Raw genomic sequence first — 25,087 nt, forward strand, 5'->3', positions numbered from 1 at the left:
ATAAGATGGTTGTTTGCTTCAAAAACAGTCGGGTTTTTTTTTTGCCTTTATGGGAGTAAGTTTTGCCGGGCAGTGGTGGTGCACGCCTTTAATCCCAGCACTCGGGAGGCAGAGTCAGGCGGATCTCTATGAGTTCAAGGCCAGCCTGGTCTACAGAGCGAGATCTAGGAAAGGCGCAAAGCTACACAGAGAAACCCTGTCTTTAAAAAAAATAAGCAAACAAAAAAAAGAGTAAGTTTTATTGTAAATTTGGGTGCTTTTAATACTTGGCTATCTAACACTTGGAGCATAATCCAGAACAATGTATCACTCTCTCCTTTTCACTTTAGTATCATACCTACCTCCCTTCATTATGGAAATATCTTCGTTAAATATGATTCCCAGAGGACGGGTTCCCTGGAACACATAGCCAAGAGGACAGTGCACAAAAAGAAAACTGGAAATAAAACTCTGTATAATCTACTAATCTAAGGAAACAAAACCTTCCAATATATCAAGAAATAAATCCAGTTACAAATGTACTAATAGGTCTATGTGAAGAGGCTCTGGTAGAGTAACTGGAAACATCCAGTTATTTACAAGATACACAAGCAGGAACGGTGTACCTAGCAAGCACTGGCTCTCAGAAGCCAAAAGTATTCTCTCCGCTGTAGGCCACATTCAAGAATCCATCTTCATCTTTTTCTTTCTTGCAAAGCTGTCCCATAGTTAGGCTAGACTGTGGGACTGTCTTGTCCACAAACAGGAAGATGGCCTTCTCAGAAGGAAGCTGGATCCTTTTCCTGATGATCAACATGAACTGGGCCACAGTGATATCAAAGGGAACCATGTACTTCCTTTTGTCAATGTCAGCAATCTGAGAGGCTGAGACTTTTCCACGATCACCGGAACACGGTCAGGGTACTTCGCTCTGATATTCGCAGATTCTATGCATCTGTGTTCCAGCGAGTGGTCCTCCTTAAACATCCACTTCATGGCAAAGGGAGGCAATGGAGGCAGCTCTCTGAGCCACTGACTCTGGAGAAGCTACCACAACAACAACGGAGGTGGAGGCAGCAGTGAGGACTACTCCCCAAAACAAAATCTTTGTTCTATGGAGGAGATTAACTAAAAACATAAGACATGGGGCCTATCAACAGTCAATTATGGACTGGGGAGGAGGTTATGGATCCCTACCCCTTTCTGCTGAACTATTGGCTACTGAGGCAGGTTAGCGGACATGTTGACATTATCTTCTGTGGTATTCCCACCAAGAATTTAACCAAGCTGACGTAGAGAGTTCTAAACCCATTGTCACACAGGTAATCCTAGTTAAAATCAACTATTCACACACACTCCCAAAAATGTAACAGTAACAACAAAATGTATTAATGTGGGATGAGGACACGTAGTGAAGAGGGGAAGGTCATAGAAATAGGAGGGACATTAGAGAGGGGTTATAATAATCAGATTTCACATCATACATGCATATAATTGTCAAACAAAAAACTCAGTAATTTTCGAAAAAATAAAATATGTTAAAAATCCATGAGTAGAACACAGGCCAAGATATATTTTTATAGGAAAAATGAAAGAAAAGAAAATCCAAGCTTGACAAGTCCTCAAATTGCCTTTGTCTTCAGAATTAACTGAATTAGGTCTTGGTAAGTCTTCTCACTCTAGACCTGATGGATTTTATTTTGTTGAATAAGGAAATAAAAATTTCCATTAACCCTCAGGATAATTCTGGTAATCAGACAATAAATTATATAATGATTGTAGCTAGAGTTTTCCTGCCTGACCCACAGTCAGGACAAATCTCTGAAACCCACCAGTCCCACAGCCGCTCAGATCCAACCAAGTAAACACAGAGACTTATATTGCTTACAAACTGTATGGCCGTGGCAGGCTTCTTGCTAACTGTTCTTATATCTTAAATTAATCCATTTCTATAAATCTATACCTTGCCACATGGCTCGTGGCTTACCAGCATCTTCACATGCTGCTAGTCATGGCGGCGGCTGGCAGTGTCTCTGACTTAGCCTTCCACTTCCCAGAATTATTCTCCTCCTTGTCCTGCCTATACTTCCTCCTGCCTGACTACTGGCTGATCACTGTTTTATTTACTAACCAATCAGAGCAACACATTTGCCATACAGAACATCCCAAAGCAAATGATACTAGCAGTTTTCCCAAGCAAATTCAAAGAAGTCTAATGGTATACATGTGGTAGACATTTCTTTTTGGCTTCTTTTATAGGAACTACTCATACTTTACGGCACTAAGCTATATTACTCTTAAAGATTCACTGTTTTCAACAAATAGCTTCCACGGTCATTGTTATCATCTGTATGAAGGCTATGGAACCAAAATTGACAAAAAATATTATGTGGGAGATTTTTATGATTCAATCCTGGAAGTAATATTTATTCCTCCCAAGTACATTGCTTTAGCCAGAACTCAGACATTTAGTCACACCTAACTGCAAGGGAAGTTGGCGAAAGTGAATGCTAGATATGTGCTCAGAAAGAAAAAAGAATAGATTTTCTTGAACAGATAGCCATTTTTTACACAGGAAGTATGCAACAGGGTTGAGTTCATAGACATTTGACTTGTACAGATGTGTGGGGTCCTATATTTAGAGACCTAGCACCTGATTTAATGATCAGTCATTATGGTCTTGAAATCCTAAATATTTTTTGAGCAATGAGTCCCACATTTTAACTTTTCATTGATACCCACAAATTCTTTTGCTGATGCAGTTTGGTTAAGTCAAAGAGTTACAGCACAGTGTGGAGATTTGTTTAGACAATGGGATCTAGACTTCAGCATTCTATACTGACAGTATGTTGACCACTGAGGCATCCTGTCTCAGAGTTCTATCCTGTTTTGCATTTTTTATCAGTGACTTACATGACATATAAATTATACTTACCACATTGTCAAATGTTAAGAAGTTGGGAGGGACAGTTAATTCTTTAGAATACATCATTCTTATTCAAAAAGATCTCAGTAGTTTGGAATGATGAGTTGAAACTAACCAGATCACATTCAATATAAAAAAAATGCAGAACTTTTCATTCAGGTCCAAAAATCCAACTGCAAAAGTACAGTCTTGGGATTTTATTTGGCAAAGAGCATGAGCAGAGTGACTAGGTTGCCAAAAATATAATTCCCTCTTAGTCCAGATCACAAAAACTTAGGATCCAGAACAATAGAAGTATTGGTTCAATTGCACTTCAGATGACAACTTAAATTAGTATTCTGTTTATTGTGACATATTTAAGAGGCTTAATGACAGACTAAATTGTGTCCATAAAAGGATGTCTAAGATGGAGAAAGGTTTTGGAAAATACATCACCTAAAAGACAAAGGACAATTGAAGGAAAAGTGGATGCTCAGCATGGAAAGGTGGTGGCAGAATTTTAAGGATGACAGGCAATGAAAGAGACCATGACATGTCTGCAAATATTTCAGAAATTGGTAATAATTTATTCTTTATTATTTCTGACAATAAAAAATAAGACTAAATGATAATGTGTCCAAAATGATAAAATTAGCAGAATAAAATAATGAATTTTAATACAACTATATATAAGCTTGTTATATATAATTTCCAAGTTAGAATGTTTTGGCCTCTGTTGAAGGAACTCATGTATTAGGTAGAAGAACTGGAGTCTTTATAAGATTTTCTATGACTAAATAACAGGGGCATGCTCTAAATCAGTTCAGATATTCTTTAGATTATACTTAACAAGAACTCTGGAGTCAGACTGCCCAAATTCTTCCATTAGCCCTGTTTTTTTCATAGCACGTCACCTTGGGAATATCATACAATTTCTTGATGCCTTCATTTTCAATCTGTAAGATATAGATAGTAATAGTATGTGTGTTATAATAAGTAGAGTTTTTAGAAGCATTAAATGGATTAATAATTAACCCTTTAGATTAGTACTCGGCTCATAATAATGGTATGTTAACTGTTATGCATTATTTTCCAGAAATATATTTGATAATCTTCACCTTTCTTCATAAATGTACCTTTCATTACAATTAGGTCAATTTATAAGAAACATAAAATAGAGTAGTATAGTGGGAAATTAAAAAAAAATACTGAACTGGCAACTGAAATGATACTGTATATATTCTCAGAAGCCTCTAAGAATGCTGTATGACAGCTTTGTTTCTTGGATATATTGTTGAAAGTTGTGGCATTAGGAAGACATTACAGTTTTAAAACTCTGTAGTTGGAAGTTTCTCTACTCCCAAGCTCCTCTGGTCCTGCCCAGCATGCAGTCTTACAACCACTTATAAAATAATCACTCAGAAGCTTATATTAATTATGATTGCTTGTCCATTAGCTCAGGCCTATTATCGACTAGCTCTTATACTTAAACTCAGCCCATTTCTATTAATCTATATGTCACCACGTGTTCTGTGTGCCTGTGTGCCATTACATACTGGTCCCTGGACAGCGGACTGGCATCTCCTGACTCAGCCTTCCTCTTCCCAGAATTCTCCTCATCTGCTTGCCCCACCTATACTTCCTGCCTGACTACTGGCCTATCAGTGTTTTATTTATCAATCAATCAGAGCAACACATATTCACAACATACAGAATGACATCCCACAACACTTCCCCTTTTCTATATAATCAAAAAAGAAGGTTTTAACTTTAACATAGTAAAATTACATATAATAGAACAGTTATCAAGCAAGAAATAAATTATAATGTCTAGTCTATTTGTATTTGGCAAAATTAAAGAAAATATTCTATTGATCCTATATTTGTGAATCTAAAGGTTTACATATAATTTATCTTTTATCATAACCAAGGAAAATTGTAACTACCTACTTTTCAACAACATCAAAGACCACAGAACGATACAATATTACCTAAGTAAATGGGAAGAGCATTGTAAGTACCTTCCAATAATCTAGAATGACAGAGACAGCTGCCTGCCTGGACAGTTACCCAAAGTTCCTCTGTAACATTGGGGCATCCATCTTTAGCCCATAGGCCTAGTCTCTCAGTCATTTTTTTTTATTTTGCAATACAATTCAGTTCTACATATCAGCCATGGATTCCCTTGTTCTCCCCCTCCCACCCCCCTCACCTTCCCCCCATTTTTTTTCTGTGTCCTGTAGAATGTCTGGAAGTTTCTAAATATAGATTGTGGAAATGAGTTAATTTAAGATATAAGAGCTAGCTAGCAAGAAGCTTGAGCCATTGGCCATGCAATTTGTAATTTATATAAGCCTCTGTGTGTTTCCTTGAGTCTTAGCAACTCCAGGACCAGGCGGGACACAGGAAAACTTTCAGCTATAAAACTCATATATTTAAAGTTTCTTTTATATATATATATGTATATATACATGTATATATACATGTATATATATGTGTATGTATACACATATATATCATGACTTTTATCATTTCTTATTTTGTTTGCTTCTCCTATTAATTGTACAACTACACAGGAAAAATTTCATCCTCATCTTTAAGATGAGGACTCAAATCAATAGAAATGTTAGCTGAATTGCACCAAGATTCTGCTGTAAATTACTAGATGATTCAGGATTCCAACCCAGATTTCTTCAATTTTGTCCCAGGGTCAGAGACAGCACATAGAAAGTGAGCCACTTTTAAATTATCCAGTCTGTGGAAGACAGTATTTCAGCTGATGAAATGGCTTCTGTTATCCTGCCAATAATTTGCCTGTTTGCTTTTCAGCCAAATTGCTGACATCTTGCCAAAACTCCAGTCATCCTGCTTAATTTCCTTCTGATTTTGCAAGACCTGGTGGTGGGATTGGGGGAGGGATAGATTCTGCAAGCTTGTCCATTTCCTTGTGCATTATTGTAGATGTGTTTAAGCTCGTAGATAAAAAGTTGATGCAGTTACCAAGGCAGAAGCTATCGACGTTGAATTTTAGAGCTAGACCTCTAGGGACAGAGTATTGCAATATCTCATGATATCAGAGACCCAAATTTTTCAAGTTCAAGAGAATTGTTTTGGTGATCCTGGTTCTCTTTAACTCTGTTACACACTGCCATCTTCCCATCAGTATCCCACCCCTTCCATTTCAACATCCCTATTCTCATAATTACTTCCCATCATTCATTCACTCTAGAATAACTAATTGGGTTCTAGTCTTAGGAGGAAAGACAACTCAGTACAATTTGCTACCATTTATTGAAAACAAAACTATGAATTAGCCCTTGTCCTAGCATCTTACAAGCTCAATGTTATTTAATCCTCACAACAATTCCCCAAATTGGGTACATTTATCATCCTCAGTTTTGCATTAAGGGAATATAATCCCATCAGATGTTAAGAATGACTGATCCAGGTGAAAAACAAGTGGCAGAGCAAGAATTTCAACTCAAGTATTCTTCATCTAAAGAGTATACTTTCAACAGCAATGCTATAAAGTTTTGTGACCTAGATAGTGGGTGGCAGGTGTTTCTGAAAGTTGGGAGAGACTTTCCCTATAAAACCCTAACATACAAGCTGCCATCTGCTCTGAATTAGGGTGCGATCAGACGCTGATGAACATCACAGACATTTCCAAGGTCTGGAAAGACATAAAACAGGCGAGGGTGAGGAGAATTTTGCTGTCCTGGGAACTGAAATTCCCTTCTCAAGAGCCAAGCAGTGCTTCTTTCTTCTTTCAAACTGTGTAAGGGTAAATGGGTCCGTGCTAGTAAGCTCCAGCTGTCAGGCTCATGTTAAAATACTGATGGACTAGATGACCTTAGATGAAGATTCTAAAGGCCTGGTTTTCACTCAGTTGTGTAACTACCCTGTCAGGCTAAAAGCAAAGCAACACACACGAATTCACCAAGTGCAACAACAACCTCTTGCAGGATTTTCTCTGGTTTGTAAAAGCAAGCAACCACCCCCACAGAAAAGTTTCCTGAAAAGCCTTTTGTTCTTTTACAAATGACCGGATCACTTCTTGACTGCAGAAGTTCTCAGGGAAAGCTTATGCTAGCTGTGGAAACATCCAGTGGCACCAGGTCAATTGGGCAGAAAGCCAGAGCAGCCTTGAACACCTGGGTTTCTGTCTATACTGGAATATTCTACAGAGGAAGTGTCAGTCCTCTAGAGCAAAGGATGAAAAGGTCAGATGATACAGGGGAGATGTACAGACCCTTAGGTAAATTCAGATTGCACTTATAAGTTGCTTCATTTAATTCTTTATAAGGAAGGCTGGTGGCAATGGTTCACCTGTCAAAGCATTAGCTTGCCTTATAAGATTTCAAACACTGCTTACGGAAACAGGCAGCCACTTTTTCTGAGCATTGAGCCCAATTTCTTAACAAAGCTATACTAGGGGATTACTAATGACAGCTCAGGAGATTCACACTTGTCAGAAAATCTGGGGCCACCTTCAAAATTCCATTCAGTGGGCAAGTTTATAAGGTTAAACTCAAACAAGCAAGGCATCTGTTTTGTAAGAGTTTCATCCTCATTAGAAGCTTCCTAAGTTTCCCTGTTTCACCTTCTAAAGATAATTCTTACCTCCATAGTTTCCCAGTTGTACTTAATGTGAGCAGGCTGAAGAGGAGAAAGTGCTTTGTAAGTTCAGTTTAGTTTTTTTTTTTCCTTTGATTCTGCTTCATCCACTAATCGCATCTTAAAATCACTTAGCTTATATTTTCTCCTTGGAACTGTGAGCAGTCATAATTGGCTTCGTTTGAAAATCAATTTCAACATCATAGATCATCAACTTATATTTTATTAATTAAATTAGTGCTCATCAGTGTTATGAAGACAAGGAACAAGCTTGGGAACCTCCCAGAGAGCTTCCATCATGTGGGAAAAAATTAATCAAGATTTCTAAGGGCTGGGTTTTGACTTTAGTGATGAAAATGATTTTTAGATATTTTAGTGTGATTGAGTTCAATTAAAACACTATTACATATTCATCCTAGAGAGATTAGGGGCATAGATTCCAGTTTTAAGTTCAAACAGATGAGTCTCAATGACATCTCTGCACATTTTGCTAGCTAGGTGACTTTGGTAACATTACCCAAACTCCCTGAAACTTAATTTCCTCTATGATAAGACAACAATAATTTTAGTCCTCACCTCATATCCATAAGACTCAAGTGAAAATAGGATTCCACAAAATAGTGGTTACAAAAGTGGAACTTAATAGTGTTTCTAGAGTCTAGAAGTGAGTCCTTAGGTTAAAAAAAAATTAACCTCTCCAAGCCTTACTTTCTTCTTCTGTGAAATGTCAATAATCTTTCAGTTTATACATTTGGTTAGCTTTTGTTATGTTTAGTGACAGGGTCACCCCATATGGCCTATAATGGTCTTGAACTTGTGGTCCTTCTGTTTCTGCCAACAAAGTGGATTTTCATAATTGTCACTGTTTCCAGAGTTTTTAGGGTTAAAAAATGGCTTTGGAAGCTTCAACAAGATAAGCTCAACTACCAGGCCCCAATTCACCCATTAAAGGAACAAGTAACAATGAAAAACACAGAAGACTTATTCTCTGTGATTACATTGGGAAAATGAAAAAAATAAAGGGATCCAGTAACTCCCATGTCTGACATCAGGGGCACAGGCAAGAGGTTTGGATTTCAGTAGAGGTTAAGAGGTATACATAAGTAAAATGTCTGGTCAAGATCTGGTCCTGCCCATCATTGATCCACAATTGTCTAGGCTCTCCTGCAAGGTGGTTTGAGAAAGTTTCAGAATTTAGAGAAATATTTTCCTGAGAGATAAGTTCATCCTCTGCCTGGCACCAACTTCAGCCTTCCCCTTCCTAAAGCATAAGATACTTACAGATATTTTAATTATTTGGGATAAATTATTTCAGTAGTCTGATAGCCAAAGGGAGGGGTACAAATGTCTCTCTTTATAGAGTATCTACCCTTTTTCCAGAATAGTTGCATCACCATGCCTGGCACCAATTTATAGGGTTTGATGATTATGCATTTGGCATAAAAATTATTTACTGACAGTTGTCAAAAATAAATGCGGAAATAGCTAGCATGGAGAAGGCTAAAAGGATAATGTCTTGTGATTGACACCAACTCTATTTCCAATTCAAATCCTGAACTAAGTAGCTCTTTATATTAGAATAGTTCTACAATTAGAAAAAATTTCTTCCTGAGTTCTAAATATGACATTTTGTTTAATGTCCACCAAAAGAATATTCTATGAATCAGATAATCATTCTTGTCATGAACCACTTGATTCTAAAGAAGCTTTTAACACCGACACTTGTCTCTCATCCTCATAGGGGGTACTATTAACACATCTAAACAGATAAACTTGCTTAAGTGATATTTTACATTTTCTTACCCTTTTGCATTACAAAACATGTTGACTATGGGCTATGAGCGCCTAATGAATTTTGGAAGCCATAAAGAAATAAGGCATTAAGCTGAAAACAAAAGTTTTAATAATTGTCTTGATGGGTTTTTATTTGAAATACAAACAGCATATTAACAAGTTGATTTGAATGAAATTAAACTGGTAAACAAAAGTCCATTTGATAGTTATATAAAGCATGCATGCACATTTTACTATATTTCATCCAAAATTCAATATTATGTTTCTTTTCCTTACATTCTATTTAAACCTAGGGATGTAGCTCAGTTGGTAGAATCTTGTCTGGTATGCATGAAGCCCTTGGTAAGCAAGTTGTGGTAGTACATACTTATGTGAACATTCCAAATGTAGAGGCAGGAAAACCAGATGTCCAAGGTCATCCTTGGCTTCATAGAGAGTCTGAGGCTAGCCTGGGTCACATAATAACCTTTCGCAAAAAAAAAAATCTACTAATATTTAATTTAATTAATGTATGTGGCATGGTGTGTGGTGATATTTTGTTTTACTCATTAACAAATAAAATTTGCCTGAAGATCAGAGGACAGAGCCAGCCACTAGATTAAATGTAGATGTCCGGCAGTGGTGGCACACACCTTTAATCCTAGCACTAGGGAGGCAGAAATCCATCTGGATCTCTGTGAGTTCAAGGCCACCCTCTACTATACAAGATTAATCCAGTCTAAAAGAAACAGAGCCAGGCAGTGGTGGCACACAACTTTAATCCCAGTACTTAAGATCTCATGTCTTTGCTACCAGCATTTGGGAAGCACACATACTGTTAATCCCAGCACTAGGAAGGCTGCGATAGGAAGTGAATAGCTGGGCTGAGAAGGGAATATATGGTGTGACTAGACAGGAACTCAGGCCCTTTCAGCTGAGGACTTAGAGGCATTCAGTCAGAGAATTCATGGAGTTGAAAAGGTGAGAAGTGACTATGGCTTGTTCCTTTGTCTCTCTGATCTTTCAGCATTTACCCCAATATCTGACTCCGGGTTTTTATTATAAGACCATTGAGGATTCATACAACAATGGAGCTAGGCAAAAGAGTGTTCCTTCTCAAAGACATCCATGTTTTCATCTGCTATAGAAAAAGAAAATTAAGGCTGAAAGGGAACTATAGGTCCTAGCTACCTGGCTCAGAAACGGAAATGAACCTGGAAGATCAAGATGAAGCCAGTATAGTTTCTTGTAGCTGTGACAAAATGCATGAGAAAAACCACTTCAGGAAGGAAGGGTTTGTTCTGGCTCACAGTTTGAAGTTACAGTCCATCATGGTGCAGAAGTCACGGGAGCAGTAACTCTATGCAGCTGCTCACATTGCATCAGCACTCAGGAAGAGGGGAAGAGATGAAATCTTGTGCTCAGTTCCAGTTGTCCTATTTATTTAGCCCTAGACTCCAGTTCTTCAAATGGTATCAGCCACATTCAGGGTGAAACTTCCTACCTCAATTAACCTAATCTAGAGACTCCCTCATTGATATGCCCAGAGATTCATTTCCATCACAATTCTAAATCCCATCAAGTTTCATCCATAAAAGGGAGGAGGAAGAGAAATTCACTATGAAGTGACAAGGTCCTGGCTAGCATTGAGGATGAAAGAGGGGCAAACATGAAGAAATGTGGATACTCTGGAATCTAGAAAAGGAGAGGAATAAAGCTCTGTCCTTAGTGTGGTTTATACAACCTAGTCCTACCTCTATTTCAATCCAGTGGGAACTCTAGCAGAAAACTAGGACATTATACAAAATCTCATTAATTCAGTCACATAGATGGCAATGTTTGCATTGAAGCATATGGTATTCTTTTTTGTGTTTGATTTGAGAAAGGGTGTTGCTGAAGAGGCACTGCTTGCTTAAAGCCCACTACATATCTCAGATAGCTTCAAAGTAGAGATCCCTCTGTCTCTACTGTGGTGCAATTATAAGTGTATTCTACCACATCTGGCTCTAATAAGCTGTATTTTAGATTTTAAAACAAAAGAAGCAGTCTTAAATCTAAGAACAATGAATGGAGGTGACAGTGTAGTATAATGGCTACCAGCTTGATCTCAAGAGTAAGATAGATTTGCGCCCTTGGCCTGTGTAACTTTGGGCAAAAAAATATTTAATCTTGGTGAGCATACTCTTCTTACTTATCAAATATTGCTAATTATAGAACTTGCTTTATATGTTGTTGCGAGGATTTAAAGAGAAAATAAATGTTAAAAGTACCCTGTTTTTAAATTGATGCTGAATGAATGTTATCCATTGTGAAGTGGTAAAAATATTAGACGTTTAAATTTTGAATTTTAATCCTTTTAGGACTAAATTGCAACATGATGCTGAACATAGCAGTTTCTTTCTTGCTATTCTATTTCTTCATTTGTCAAAACTTTAAGGGTTTGTCTAGCTCTAAAATTACATATCTTTCAGTGTCTTATATCCCTAAGCATTTTGGTCTGAGTGAAATTCTAGGTCTTAACTGATCAGCAACCACACATGAAAATGGTGATCTTTTTTTAAACTTTCTTTTTATTTATTCTTTGTGTCTCTTTTTTTTTTTTTTTTTTTTTTTGGTTTTTTGAGACAGGGTTTCTCTGTGTAGCTTTGCGCCTTTCCTGGAACTCACTTGGTAGCCCAGGCTGGCCTCGAACTCACAGAGATCCGCCTGGCTCTGCCTCCCGAGTGCTGGGATTAAAGGCGTGCGCCACCACCGCCCGGCTCTATTCTTTGTGTCTTTTATATCATGCATCTCCATCCCATTCATTTCCCTGTCCCTTCTTATCTGCCCTCTGCCCTTGCAATCGACCCCCAAAATAAAATAAAATTTAAGAGAAAATAATAAAAATCAATCTCATCATGGAAGCTGTAGTGTGACACAGTGAGTCACTCAGTAAACCCTTTTATCCATATACCTGTTCATTGCAAAGTCACTGGTCTGATTCAAGGCCTCTGGTTTCTGCTACACTATGGATACTGGGCCCTCACTGGGACTCCTCTTTGATTTCCTGTTGTTGCCTTGTGTCATGGAGATCCTGCAGCTTTGGGTCTGAAGAAGGAGGCCCTTCATGTGCTCCGGCAGATCACAGATGGGGTTGATGTTGGGGTGGGCTAACTCATAACCCTGGTTTGGGGCCTGGGAAGTTGCAGTTGCAGGGTTGGTCAGCCTGCCAGCTTTCCCTTGTTCTCACCACATTGCCCTGGTTAGTTCACCCCTTGCAACACTGAGCAAGGGGTGGGGCCAGTACTCCTGTTCTCACATCCTCAGGGTCAACTCTCTTATACTTACACCATCAGGGCCAGCTCTACTGTGTTGTTCAGGCGATGTGCAAGGGCCACTCTCCTTAGTGCTGCAGCTGATGAGGGGCAGGGACAGCTCTCCCACTCTTAGGACCTCAGGTGGCGAGGGGTGGGGGAGGGGGGCAGAAAATGATGATCTTAATGCAAGATATAAAGTGACACAAGTCTAATACTTAACCTTTCATATTTATTTTAATTCTAACTATATCCCAGATTCTGTGTAGAAACAGAACATATATTATCTTGTTAATTTCTTTAATAACAACTGTGGAATTTCTTTGAAATCAGCAATATGAATCCTGGGAGTACTATTTTAGAGAAAAAGAAGACAAGTATCTTCCCTGAGACAGAAAAGGCAAAAACAGGGAAAATATATTATGAAGGAAAAGGGTGGGGGCTACCATCCCAACCTCTGTTTAAATTTCCAGTTCTCCCCAAGGTTGTTTTCTTTTCAAGTTTGAAGAAGTTGCTTTATGTCTGAGCAGATTTGTGCTGAATAAACAATCTTCTCTCCAGAGAAAGACCCTGTGTCAAATGGCATTGAGAAGAAATTGCCCTACTTTTGTGCTAAAGCTTTCCCCAAGCTCATGCATTGCTCAAAGTAAAATATTAGTGGAAATAAATTTGGGACCTAGAGAAGAGGTCATCTCAGGGCAACTTCACAGCAGCCCTGACCATCCACTACCCTCAGGGCACGTTCTCTGAGTTGCAAGGAAGGACACAGGCCCTGAGCCAGTTGCCATGAAGGCTCTGAGCTGTACAGGGGCAATGGCTAAGTGAATTGCATCTTACTTCTCAAGGAACTTATCATCTCCCTGTTAAAGGACCATTTGTTTATTAAAAGGGGATGACCGACTTTATGTTCTATGCTGGAGAAAAGGTAAATGCTTGTAGTGACTTTAAATTGTGTCAGGGGTAATTTGTGTGTGTGTGTGTGCAACAAGAATGTGTTTTTGAAGTAATTTAATCCTCTGAATATGACTTCTATCTGCTTCATTATTAGTGGTTCTTAACAATTTTGTTTTTCTAACATACATGTAAAAGACATGAACCATTGCCATCATCAATAAGTTACTTAGTAAAAAGAATTTTTTAATGGGAGATGGGCAAGTGTGTGAGATAGGTAACTGAATGGTTTGACAAATTCTCCAAACAATTATGAGAATCACTGATTTTTCCCCGAGTCTTACACAGATTTTTTTTATCATAACAGAAACATCTAGAGAAAGTATTCACTTTGTAAATGCACTTAATAAACAGTTCATAGCATTTTGTCTCCTGCTATAAATAAGGCAGAATACACAATAATTGGGGTAGTTGAAAATAACTATAAAAAATTGCTAGAGTAGATAGTTGATAGAAGTAATAGCAGGCTGAATTGAAAACAAAGCTTGACTTTTCACAGATATTTATTTATTTAAAATATTCCCAGTATCTCTTTCCTAAAAATGTCACAAAGTGGGAGAATTAGTCATAAAATTTCTGATTATAATCTCAAAGGAAATAATATTCTCAATTTTCATAGACTTCTACTAAGGTCCACCCTGTTTAATGCCCAACATTCATGCTTTTAAGGGAGTCTTATTTTCCTTGTATTGTGCATGAATTTAGGGAAGGACACTGGGGCCCAGTATGTGTTTTCTGGTAAACTGCCTACAAAGGAATAAAGCCTTACACTCCACATTTAGAGACAAGCCTATAAAGGGAACTAAAAGGTGGCTGAAATCCACAATAAAAGGCACCTTTGAAATTGGTTTTGATGAGAGATGTGCAAGTTTGGATACCTAAAGACTGGAGTGAAATCTTTGAAGTGGGGAACACAGAACAAGGAATAAGACAAAGGAGACACTTTATATGTGACAGATTCTGGTTGTGTTTATATTTTGAAAGATTAAGATTGATAGTGAATTATCATAAGAGTGTGTGTGTGTGTGTGTGTGTGTGTGTGTGTGTGTGTGTGTGTGTGTGTGTTTCTTGGACTATCGCCTAAATTAGGTGGGTTTGTAGTGGATAGCTGTTCTGTCTATGACCTTGAAATACTTGCCCCTGGGGCATGGCTCAGGGTTCCCCTTAAGACCTGAGACACATGTGAGCCACCTCTCTCCTCTTTCTTTTTTATCCAAAATGTGTTTATTGGGATGATTCCCACTGATCTTGAATAAGGTACTTTTCAATGCTACTTCCTCTTGAAGGAGCATCCTTCCAGGGGCAGGTACTTCAAGGTCATAGACAGAACAGCTATCTACTACATGGGTTCTCATCTTTGTAATTCTATAAAAAGAGGATTTAGATTAAATAGTAAAATGTGTACACCATATTCAGAATAAGGAAATTTATCATTTGGTTTTTCATAAAGATATATTTCTGGCCTTAGAAGATTGTTACCTAATTTACAAAAAGAAATACAAAGTATTTCAATGAGTGATGCTACTTTTGATATGTTCAGAGTTCAGAAACTTTTGTATTAATTCTGTGTTGGATGTCTGAAATCTTCACACTAATCAACGATCTGGTTTGGATTGGTAAATCTCTGTTCATGATTGTAGGAAGGCTATTTACAAGCTATCTGGCTTCTCCTGAATCTAATTTCCTTGGGAAGAGCTTCCTTTCCATCTTCACATAGAGAGGCTACAGCTAATTTTCCTTTTAAAGTCCTTAATTGCCTCACAGCACCAGATAAATGATGATTCTCACATACTTTGCCACTTTGGGGCTGATGCATAGATTTGTTATGACTTCATCCCCTCCCCCTTTTGGAGTTACTTTATGAGTTTGAGTAATTTGGAAGACACCCAAGGCCAGTGAGTAGTTTCTGCCAATTGACAAAGGTTTTAATATTTGGAACTTTGAATGTATTTGGACAAATACTGCTGTTTTGATTAGTGAAATGCATATTGCCTTGAGTAGTGAATCTGTGTGATAAAAGCACATCTTTAAGACATTTTATTAACAGTATATCTTCCAAGGTATATTGTTGTAATAGAAATTAACGAAATATGCCTATACTGTGACTTAGCTATCTAGTTTTCATTTCTTTTTAGTAGCAGCCTATATTTCCCTTTTGGTTGGGGATTATTACAAAAGATGATTTTATTCCCCTTTGGCCATTGGCCACTGTCTATCATTATGATAGATTTTACTGACATGTGATTGTACAGAGGCTATTATGTATCCAGCAACAACAACAACAGAATAGTAATTTTGATGAATTATTGTCTAGCACAGTGATTCTCAACCTTCCTGATCCTGTGACCTTTGACACAGTTCCTCATGTAGTGACCCCTAGCCATAAAATTAATTCTGTTGCTACATCGCAAGTGTATTTTCCAATGGTCTTAGGCAATCCCTGTGAAAGGGTTCTTTGACCCCCCCAAAAGGGTCATGACCCACAGGTTGAGAATGACTGGTTTATAAGTAAGTTTTAATAATGTAGAAGTTGAGTAAACCTGCTTTTAGGGGATTCTTCTTTCCCTCATGCATGAATTCTTGACTATAATAAAAGTTCAAAATTTGTCCATTCAGCTTATTTTTCTTAGGGTTTTTAAATTTTGACCAAACTGAGACATAACAAAAAAGTAAAACACAATAAAGTAGAACACATTTTAAAAGCCATAAAACCAATTTAGTCTTTCTTGTCTGTACAGCTGGCCTAGTTTCTTCCATTCCCAGACCTAGTTCCCCAGATGTCCCAGCCATCCTTGAGAAAGCCCTATGATAAGTTTTCCTTTTGCTATAATCAGCAAAATTGTGTTCCTTGCCATCAAAGAAGCCCATGGGAAGCCCTATTTTCTATTGAAAATTAATTTGGAGATTGTGTTTATTTGTTCTACAAGGTCAAATATTACTTTGTATGCTGACTTATTGGAGATATGATCTTTATCATGCAGGAGATTAGAAATCCACTTGGGATGACTTGGCATATCCATAAAAAGTGAGGATTAGTTTACATTCAAGGCAATGCTTGCTATTTACCAGATGAATAGTTCAGAGAACTCGTAAATACTTTGGGATTTCAGACAAGAAAAAAAATTTCTTCTGTGGTTATCAGAGAAGCTTTTGTTGGAGTTTAGGTAGACCTCAAAATGGAAGTTGAAGGTTTTAGGGAGAATATTGTGGACATGGTGATATCTGAAAGTCTCAATTCAGATTGCTGCTTTGGGAATCAAATCTATGGGACTTATGTGCAAATTATTTGCCAGATGTGATACAAAATGCCTTAGAATGACACATGATAACAGAAGATGCTAAATAAACAATCTGTCTTAGTCAGTGCTCTGTTGCTATGAAGAGACATGATGAATATGGCAACTCTTATAAAGCAAGCATTTAATTTAGGCTTGCTTACAGTTTTAGAAGTTTAGTCCATTATCAGCATGCTGGGAAACAGGATGGCATGCAAGCTGACATGGTGCTGGAGAAGGAGCAGTGAGTTTTATATCTAGATCTGCAGGCATCAAGAAGAGGGGAGCCACTGGGTCTGGCTTGGGCATTTGAAACCTCAAAGCCCACCCTCAGTGACATACTTCTTCAGCAAGGCCACACATCCTAATTACTAGCAAATAGTGTCATCTCCTACTGTCCAAGCATCCAAGTATAGGAGTCTATGGGTGACAGTCCTATTCAAACAACCACATGATCACTTTGGTAACTATTATAAAGGATAACTTTGGTTAACTATAAGATTGAGGGAAAGATTTCAGTCAGGATGCAGTTTTAGAAATTAATGTAGTGTACTAATATCGAAAATGAGGAAAAAACTTTGATATGTCCAGTTGATAAGTTAGAAAAGAAGTAAAAATTCAAGAGCATTTCAAAGACTATACTGTAGTTGCCATGATTTATGTTCCTCAGTGACAAGTTTAGATTTCATCCTCCAGTAAATGTAGGAGATATTGTTAGGTGTGAACAGCTAAATGTTGCAATAAAAATAGAAATTTTGGTATGTGATTTTAAGTGCTGTTTTAAATAGTGGTTTTGGTATATGATTTCAAGTGCTATGGTACTGAATAGGCTTTGTGGGGGTGGTCCAGTTGATTGACCTTAACGTACTTATTCCAAAATTGCATCATTCACAGAAATTAATGGCTGCTTTTCACTGTCTTTCACTTGATCATTTTGAAAATCTAATTAAATAGATGAAAAACAAGAAAAGGGCAATAAAAATTGTAATAATAGTGTGTAATGTGTAGACAATTTAATCAACTGATTCATCCCTTTCAATAAATAATGCTACTCATATATTCCACTAAGTTCATGGCATTGTCAAATCATTTCAGTTACACTGACTGGTCTGGTGGTACATGATGTAAACTACTGCTTTCAATAGAAAAGAGTTAATTTGAGCATACTCCTCAAGAATGTTAGTGTTGAACACATAAAATCTCACTTAAGGAAGAAGCAGACAGTAACTCTAGTAGCTTCACTAGTACATTAAGCCCAGTGTGTTGGTATGCTCTGTAGAGCAATTATATTTAAGGATAATTAAACACAAGCAGATAAGCAGTTACAGATGGAAGGGTAGGGGAGGGAATACAGACTGAAATGTGTATCAAACTGAATCCCTTGTTTCCATCCTTTCAATCACAAAGTAGCATGTAGTTGTACCCAAATTAGTCCCCCTCAATGTCTAGGATGACTTTTCTGATAAAATTGTAAATGTCAACTCTGTTGTTTAGGAGGCTTGATTTCAACAGTTCTTGTCTTATTTTCCTAAGCAGTAATTATGAGTTTGAGATGAAATTTAAAAGAGAAGGATGGGGGAGAGAAGTAAATGAGCTGTCCTGCCCATGGTAGCATGTCTTTTAACTAATCTTATTGCTATCATTACATGGGGTGCTGTTAGGTTTGTTTCTGAGCTAGTGATCAACATCCTGATGAATGGCTCAGTGGCTGGTTCATCATCAGACATACTGAGATCTTTCTGGCAATTCCAAGGCCAAAGCATGGTTCTAGAATTAAATTAGGTTCCATAATTAAATGTCCTTCAGGGAATTGTTGGACTCCAAATGCAATTTTATTTCCTCCCTCTCTTGGGTTTTGGGGTAAAAGGTGTATGTGTGAGAAGTTCTAAAGCAATCATAGTTCAACTGGTTGACTGTCATGAAACCACTTGATTGGCCTAGGTATCACAATTTTACTGATTAGTATGGAGTCAGAGGCTTATTGTTGTTCTCAGCTATTTTACTTATCTCCTGCCTACAACATATGTGTCCTCCTACTCATCCTGCAAATGGGAGATTTGGGTCATAAGGTCACACTAAATAAAACATTGGAAACTTCACTGAGTTTTATGTCTAAACTGACTAAAGCTTTAACTGCTTCTTTTATAGGTCCAAGTCACTACATATATCACATACGCTAATGTATCTAAAACATTTTGAATATTATGAACAATTATAAGATACGTAAAATCAGCCTTAATATAAATAAAGTTTAGTAATTGATATTTAAGTGTGGAATTATGGTAAATATATCTGAAGTACATATTGGGAGGTTAGTGTAGGAGCCAGCAATGACCCCACATTCATCTCCTCCTGTGAGTAGAGAAGATCATCACTTCTGCCATTTGTTTTCCACCAATAGCTTAATTCATCTAGTGACATAGTTCTGCAAATAAAATTCAGAACACTCTCCAGGGAACCTCAGTGTCTATGATTTGGATACACAAGTAAAAATAGAAATAATACTGCAAGGAAATAAAAATACTTTTTATATAAAGAAGATATAATTTGTCTAGGTTTTTCTTCATTTCAACCATGTTTTATATTATGTGTACTATTCCAAGTATACTATTTCTTTTATTTTTTGAGGTTATACTATAATTACATGATTCCCCTTCCCTTTTCTCCTTCCAAATTGCCCTATAGACTCTCATTGCTCTCTTTAGAATTCATTGCCAGTGGCCATGTTGGAGGAGTAGCAGGTGGCAATTGAAGTTCAAGGTATCACCCCAAAGGAGGTGAATCCCTGATGGATGAATCTCCTACAGGCAAGACACTGAGACCACAGACTCCAGAATGTCCTTTGCTTCTGCTGTGCCTTCACATGTTTGCCACTGCCATCTTTCCCTGGTATCTGGTATGAATGGGTATGGGGAGATCCCCACTGCCTGTAATGTAGTATGTTTATCTCATGGAAATATCCCACCCTACTGGGCATTTTTATCTGTGGATTATTATGAAGATGATTTCTTCCTAAGCTATACTGTCTAATTGATAATAATAATGTTATTTTAAATAGAGTTTTGATGATTAGAAAGAAAACAAGGAAGTATCACACAGCTAGAACACATGAGTTTCTGTTGAGGAGCCACATAGACTGTGGCTTAGATATAGCTAAAGTTTTCCTGCCTGGCCCATGATCAGGACAAATCTCTCTCACTGCCAGTCCCACAGCTGCTCAGACCCAACCAAGTAAACACACAGAGACTTATATTGCTTACAAACTGTATGGCTGTGGCAGGCTTCTTTCTAACTGTTCTTATGTCTTAAATTAAGCCATTTCTATTACTCTATAAGTTGCCATGTAGCTTGTGGCTTACTGGTATCTTAATATGTTGGTTCTCATCATGACTGCTGGCAGCGTCTCTCTAACTCAGCCTTCCACTTCCCAGAATTCTCTTCTCTTTGTCCCGCCTATACTTCCTGCCTGTTTACTGGCCAATCAGTGTTTTATATATTAACCAATCAGAGCAACACATTTAACATACAGAACATCCCAGAGCACTTCCCCTTTTCTTTTTTTCAAAAAGGGAGCTTTTAACTTGTAATAGTAAAATTATAGATAACAAAGCAATTATCAAGCAAGAATTACAGTTACAATATCTAGTCTATTTATAATATCTAGTCTATTTGTATTTGGCAGTATTAAAGAAGATATCCTATCTATCTTATATTTATGAGTCTAAGGTTTCATATCTAACTTATCTCTTATCATAACTAAGGAAAATTGTAACTATTTAGTCTTCAACTACATCAAAGACCTCAGAAGGATATAATATTACCTGAGAAATGGGAGAAGGACACAAGCAACTTTTAGGAGTCTTGCAGGGTAGACAGAGACAGCTTACAGCCTGGACAGTCACCTGATGTTTTTCTGTAAAGTTGGGACACCTGTCTTTAGCCACAGGCCTAGAATCTCTCAGTCACTTCTCTCTGTATCCTGTAGAATGTCTGGCAGTTTCTTCTGCAAAGCAGGAACCTGAAGGACCATTTTGCCAATCAAAGTTCAGTGGTCACCTTTCTATTGGTCCTGCATGTCCAGTCGATCAAGCAGTCCAGGCAAGAACAGTTTCTTGCCCAAATGACTATTTTTGCCAAGAAGAAGATAAACTCCATATAGAGTGTCTTCAATGACCATCCTCCTCCTCTCTGAAGTAAATCTGGTGCTGCCAGGAGCAGACATGTGTCACTGTCTAGAAAGTCTAAATTTTTAAAACATTTTAAATGCCATATTCTGTAGGTCTTTGAAGTATCTGAAGATTACCTGTCGATCTGAAATATATCTATATATACCTAGAAAACTAAACTAACATGGACTATAAGTTTGAGTATCATAGAAGACTAATTATTAATCTGTATTTCTTAATAATCCATTGCAATCTAAATGAGTTACATAAACATAATACCTCAAATGAGAATAGAAATATATATACAATATAACAAAATTAATTTTAAACTTGTATCAATAGACTAAAATCCATAGCAATGTAAAACATTTTAAACAAGTTGCTCTTTAAAAGTAGATTCAATAATCTACCCCTTCATCTTATCATTATCTATACTGTCCCCTTTTGTTCTTTAGAAAGAGATTGTATTTATACTCAACCTGTTTTAAATAAAAATATTGTTTTTTTCTCTGTCCCACACCAGAGGGCTCTTCTGATATGGGACAAAAGAATTTTTTAACCTTTTTTTTTTTTTTTAGCAATATGTTTGAGTTTAGAGAAGGAGTGAGCCAATTCCATCTCCAAAGCCAGCTTGGTATATTTGGGAATTTGGGCATAGATTCTCTTACTACTTCCTGCTGGAGGGGGGTGCTGTATCTTATGGGGACACAAAGAAAATTTTAGGATTATGGAGTAGTCCATGAGGGTGTATAATCTGAACCAATTGCCTTGAAACCATTCTGGATGATGGATCATCTGGGCCATGGTGTCATCGGAGACCTTTCAGGGGGTCTTGGCTGGTCAACCTGATGTATCTTAATCTGGAACAAACCCATAGCCTCTGACTCTGGAAACAAAAGCAGAGTCTCCTTTCCAAAGCAACATATCCTTACATCCAAATTTTGAAGTCAAGGTACCTTTAAAATATACATAATGGTTTAACTCAACAGCTTTTACGATCAAATGTTTTTATGCAGTTAAAAATCCCAGAGACAACACAATCCAGATTCTCTGTGTTATATCCATCTTTACGTGGCTTATTTTTTATACTACCTTACTGTCTCTTTAAAGACTTTATTTTTTAAAAATTATTTATTTTTTTGTTTTTTGTTTTTGTTTTTTGAGCTTTTCTTTTTTTTAATTTTCATTTTTATTTTGCAATACAATTCAGTTCTACATATCAGCCACGGATTCCCTTGTTCTCCCCCTTCCCACCCCCCTCACTTTCCCCCCAGCCCACCCCCCCATTCCCAACTCTTCCAGGGCAAAGCCTCCCCCGCGGACTGAGATCAACCTGGTAGACTCAGTCCAGGCAGGGCCAGTCCCCTCCTCCCAGGCCAAACCAAGCAATCCTGCATAGGCCCCAGGTTTCAAACAGCCAACTCATGCAATGAGCACAGGACGTGGTTCCACTGCCTGGATGCCTCCCAAACAGATCAAGCCAATCAACTGTCTCACCCATTCAGAGGGCCTGATCCAGTTGGTGACCCCTCAACCATTGGTTCATAGGTCATGTGTTTCCATTTGTTTGGCTATTTGTCCCTGTGCTTTATCCAACCTTGGTCTCAACAATTCTCGCTCATATAAACCCTCCTCATTCTCGATAATTGGACTTCCAGAGATCCACCCAGGGCCTAGCCATGGATCTCTGCATCCAGATACCTCAGTAGTTGGATGGGGTTTCTAGCACGACAATTAGGGTGTTTGGCCATCCCATCACCAGAGTAGGTCAGTTCGGGCTGTCTCTCGACCATTGCCAGCAGTCTGTTGTGGGGGTATCTTTGTGGATTTCTGTGGGCCTCTCTAGCACTTTGCTTCTTCCTATTCTCATGTGGTCTTCATTTACCATGGTCTCCTATTCCTTGTTCTCCCTTTCTGTTGTTGATCCAGCTGGGATTTCCTGCTCCCCCAAGCTCTCTTTCCCTTGACCCTCGCCCTCCATTACCCCCACTCATGTCCAGGCTGTTCATGTAGATCTCTTCCATTTCTCTGTCATTGGGCGATCCCCGTGTCTTTCTTGGGGTCCTGTTTTCCAGTTAGCCTCTCTGGTGATGTGAGTAGCAGTCCAGTCATCCTTGTTCCATATCTAGTACCCTCCTATGAGTGAGTACATACCATGTTTGTCTTTCTGAGTCTGGGTTACCTCACTCAGGATGATTTTTTCTAGATCCATCCATTTGTCTGTAAACCTCATGATGTCATTGTTTTTCTCTGCTGAGTAGTATTCCATTGTGTATATGGACCACATTTTATTTATCCATTCTTCAGTTGAAGGGCATCTAGGTTGTTTCCATATTCTGGCTATTACAAACAATGCTGATATGAACATAGCTGAACAAGTGCTCTTGTGGTGTGGTTGAGCATTCCTTGGGTATATGCCCAAGAGTGGTATAGCTGGATCTTGGGGGAGATGGATTCCCAATTTTCTAAGAAAGCGCCATATTGATTTCCAAAGTGGTTGTACAAGCTTGCATTCCCACCAGCACTGGAGGAGAGTTCCCCTAGCTCCACATCCTCTCCAGCATAAGGTGTCTTCAGTGTTTTTGATCTTAGCCATTCTGACAGGCATAAGGTGGGTATCTCAGAGTTGTTTTGATTTGCATTTCCCTGATGATTAGGGATGTTGAGCAATTCCTTAAATGTCTTTCAGCCATTTGAGTTTCCTCTGTTGAGAATTCTCTGTTTAGTTCTATAGCACATTTCTTAATTGGACTGTTGGGCATTTTGATGTCTAATTTCTTGAGTTCCTTATATATTCTGGATATCAGTCCTCTGTCAGATGTGGGGTTGGTGAAGATCTTTTCCCATTCTGTAGGCTGTCGCTTTGCCTTGTTGACCATATCCTTTGCTCTACAAAAGCTTCTCAGTTTCAAGAGGTCCCATTGATTGATTGTTTCTCTCAGTGTCGGCGCTACTGGTGTTATATTTAGGAAGTGATCTCCTATGCCAATGCATTGAAGACTGCTTCCTACTTTCTCTTCTAGCAGATTCAGAGTAGCTGGATTTATGTTGAGGTCCTTGATCCACTTGGACTTAAGTTTTCTGCATGGTGATAGTTATGGATCTATTTGCAGCCTTCTACATGTTGATATCCAGTTATGCCAGCACCGTTTGTTGAAGATGCTTTCTTTTTTCCATTGTGCACTTTTGGCTTCTTTGTCAAAAATTATATGTTCATAGGTATGCGGATTAATGTCAAGGTCTTCAGTTCGATTCCATTGGTCCACATGTCGGTTTTTATGCCAGTACCAAGCTGTTTTTATTACTGTAGCTCTATAGGAGAGCTTGAAGTCAGGGATCATGATGCCTCCAGAGGTTGTGTTATTGTAAATAATTCTTTTGGCTATCCTGGGTTTTTTGTTTTTCTATGTGAAGTTGAGTATTATTCTTTCCAGGTATGTGAAGAATTATGTTGGTATTTTGATGGGTATTGCATTGAATCTGTAGATTGCTTTTGGTAAGATTGCCATTTTTACTATGTTAGTCCTGCCTATCCATGAGCATGGGAGATCTTTCCATTTTCTGAGATCTTCTTCAATTTCTTTTTTCAGGGACTTAAAGTTCTTGTCATATAGGTCCTTCACTTGCCTGGTTAGTGTTACCCCAAGGTATTTTATGTCATTGAATATTATTGAATTGAATTGAATTGAATCCGTCCCTATCTATGTACTGTCATTTCCAATCCATATTGTCCTTTCCATGAGCAATTCGTTCTTCACATCACCCATCGAATTCCTTCTCATGAGATCGTTCTTTTGTACATACATTATTCTTGATAACTTTCATCACTATGCCATGATTTGTGTTTTTAAGGTTCCTTTATTTCATCTTTTAAGTTTCATATGGACATCAAGTCCCTTCTAAAAAATTCCTCCAACCCTTTCAGCCAGCATTGATCTCTTTTCTCCACTATATATATATATATATATATATATATATATATATATATATATTCACTGCTTAAGTACTACAACTACAACCTTTCATTATATTATATTATATTATGGTTTGTTCTCTTTTTACTTTGTTGTGCTAGTCTAGTGTTCATAGCCCTAGATTATAAATTGAGAGCAAAGACGAATATTTTAC

General features: G+C 37.9%; 1 protein-coding gene and 1 pseudogene across 1 annotated transcript in view; one reads left to right on the plus strand and one right to left on the minus strand.

The window, feature by feature from the left end:
- The window catches only part of Il1rapl2 (interleukin 1 receptor accessory protein like 2), a 1,222,115-nt gene that overhangs the window by 894,373 nt on the left and 302,655 nt on the right, over positions 1-25,087 (plus strand). The window lies entirely within an intron of this gene.
- LOC128109361 (gamma-aminobutyric acid receptor-associated protein-like 2) lies at positions 476-975 on the minus strand (annotated as a pseudogene).

The sequence above is a fragment of the Peromyscus californicus genome, unplaced genomic scaffold (assembly GCF_007827085.1).
Source record: "Peromyscus californicus insignis strain IS unplaced genomic scaffold, ASM782708v3 Scaffold_10__1_contigs__length_136768540, whole genome shotgun sequence".
In the NCBI taxonomy this organism is placed as follows: Eukaryota; Metazoa; Chordata; class Mammalia; order Rodentia; family Cricetidae; genus Peromyscus; species Peromyscus californicus.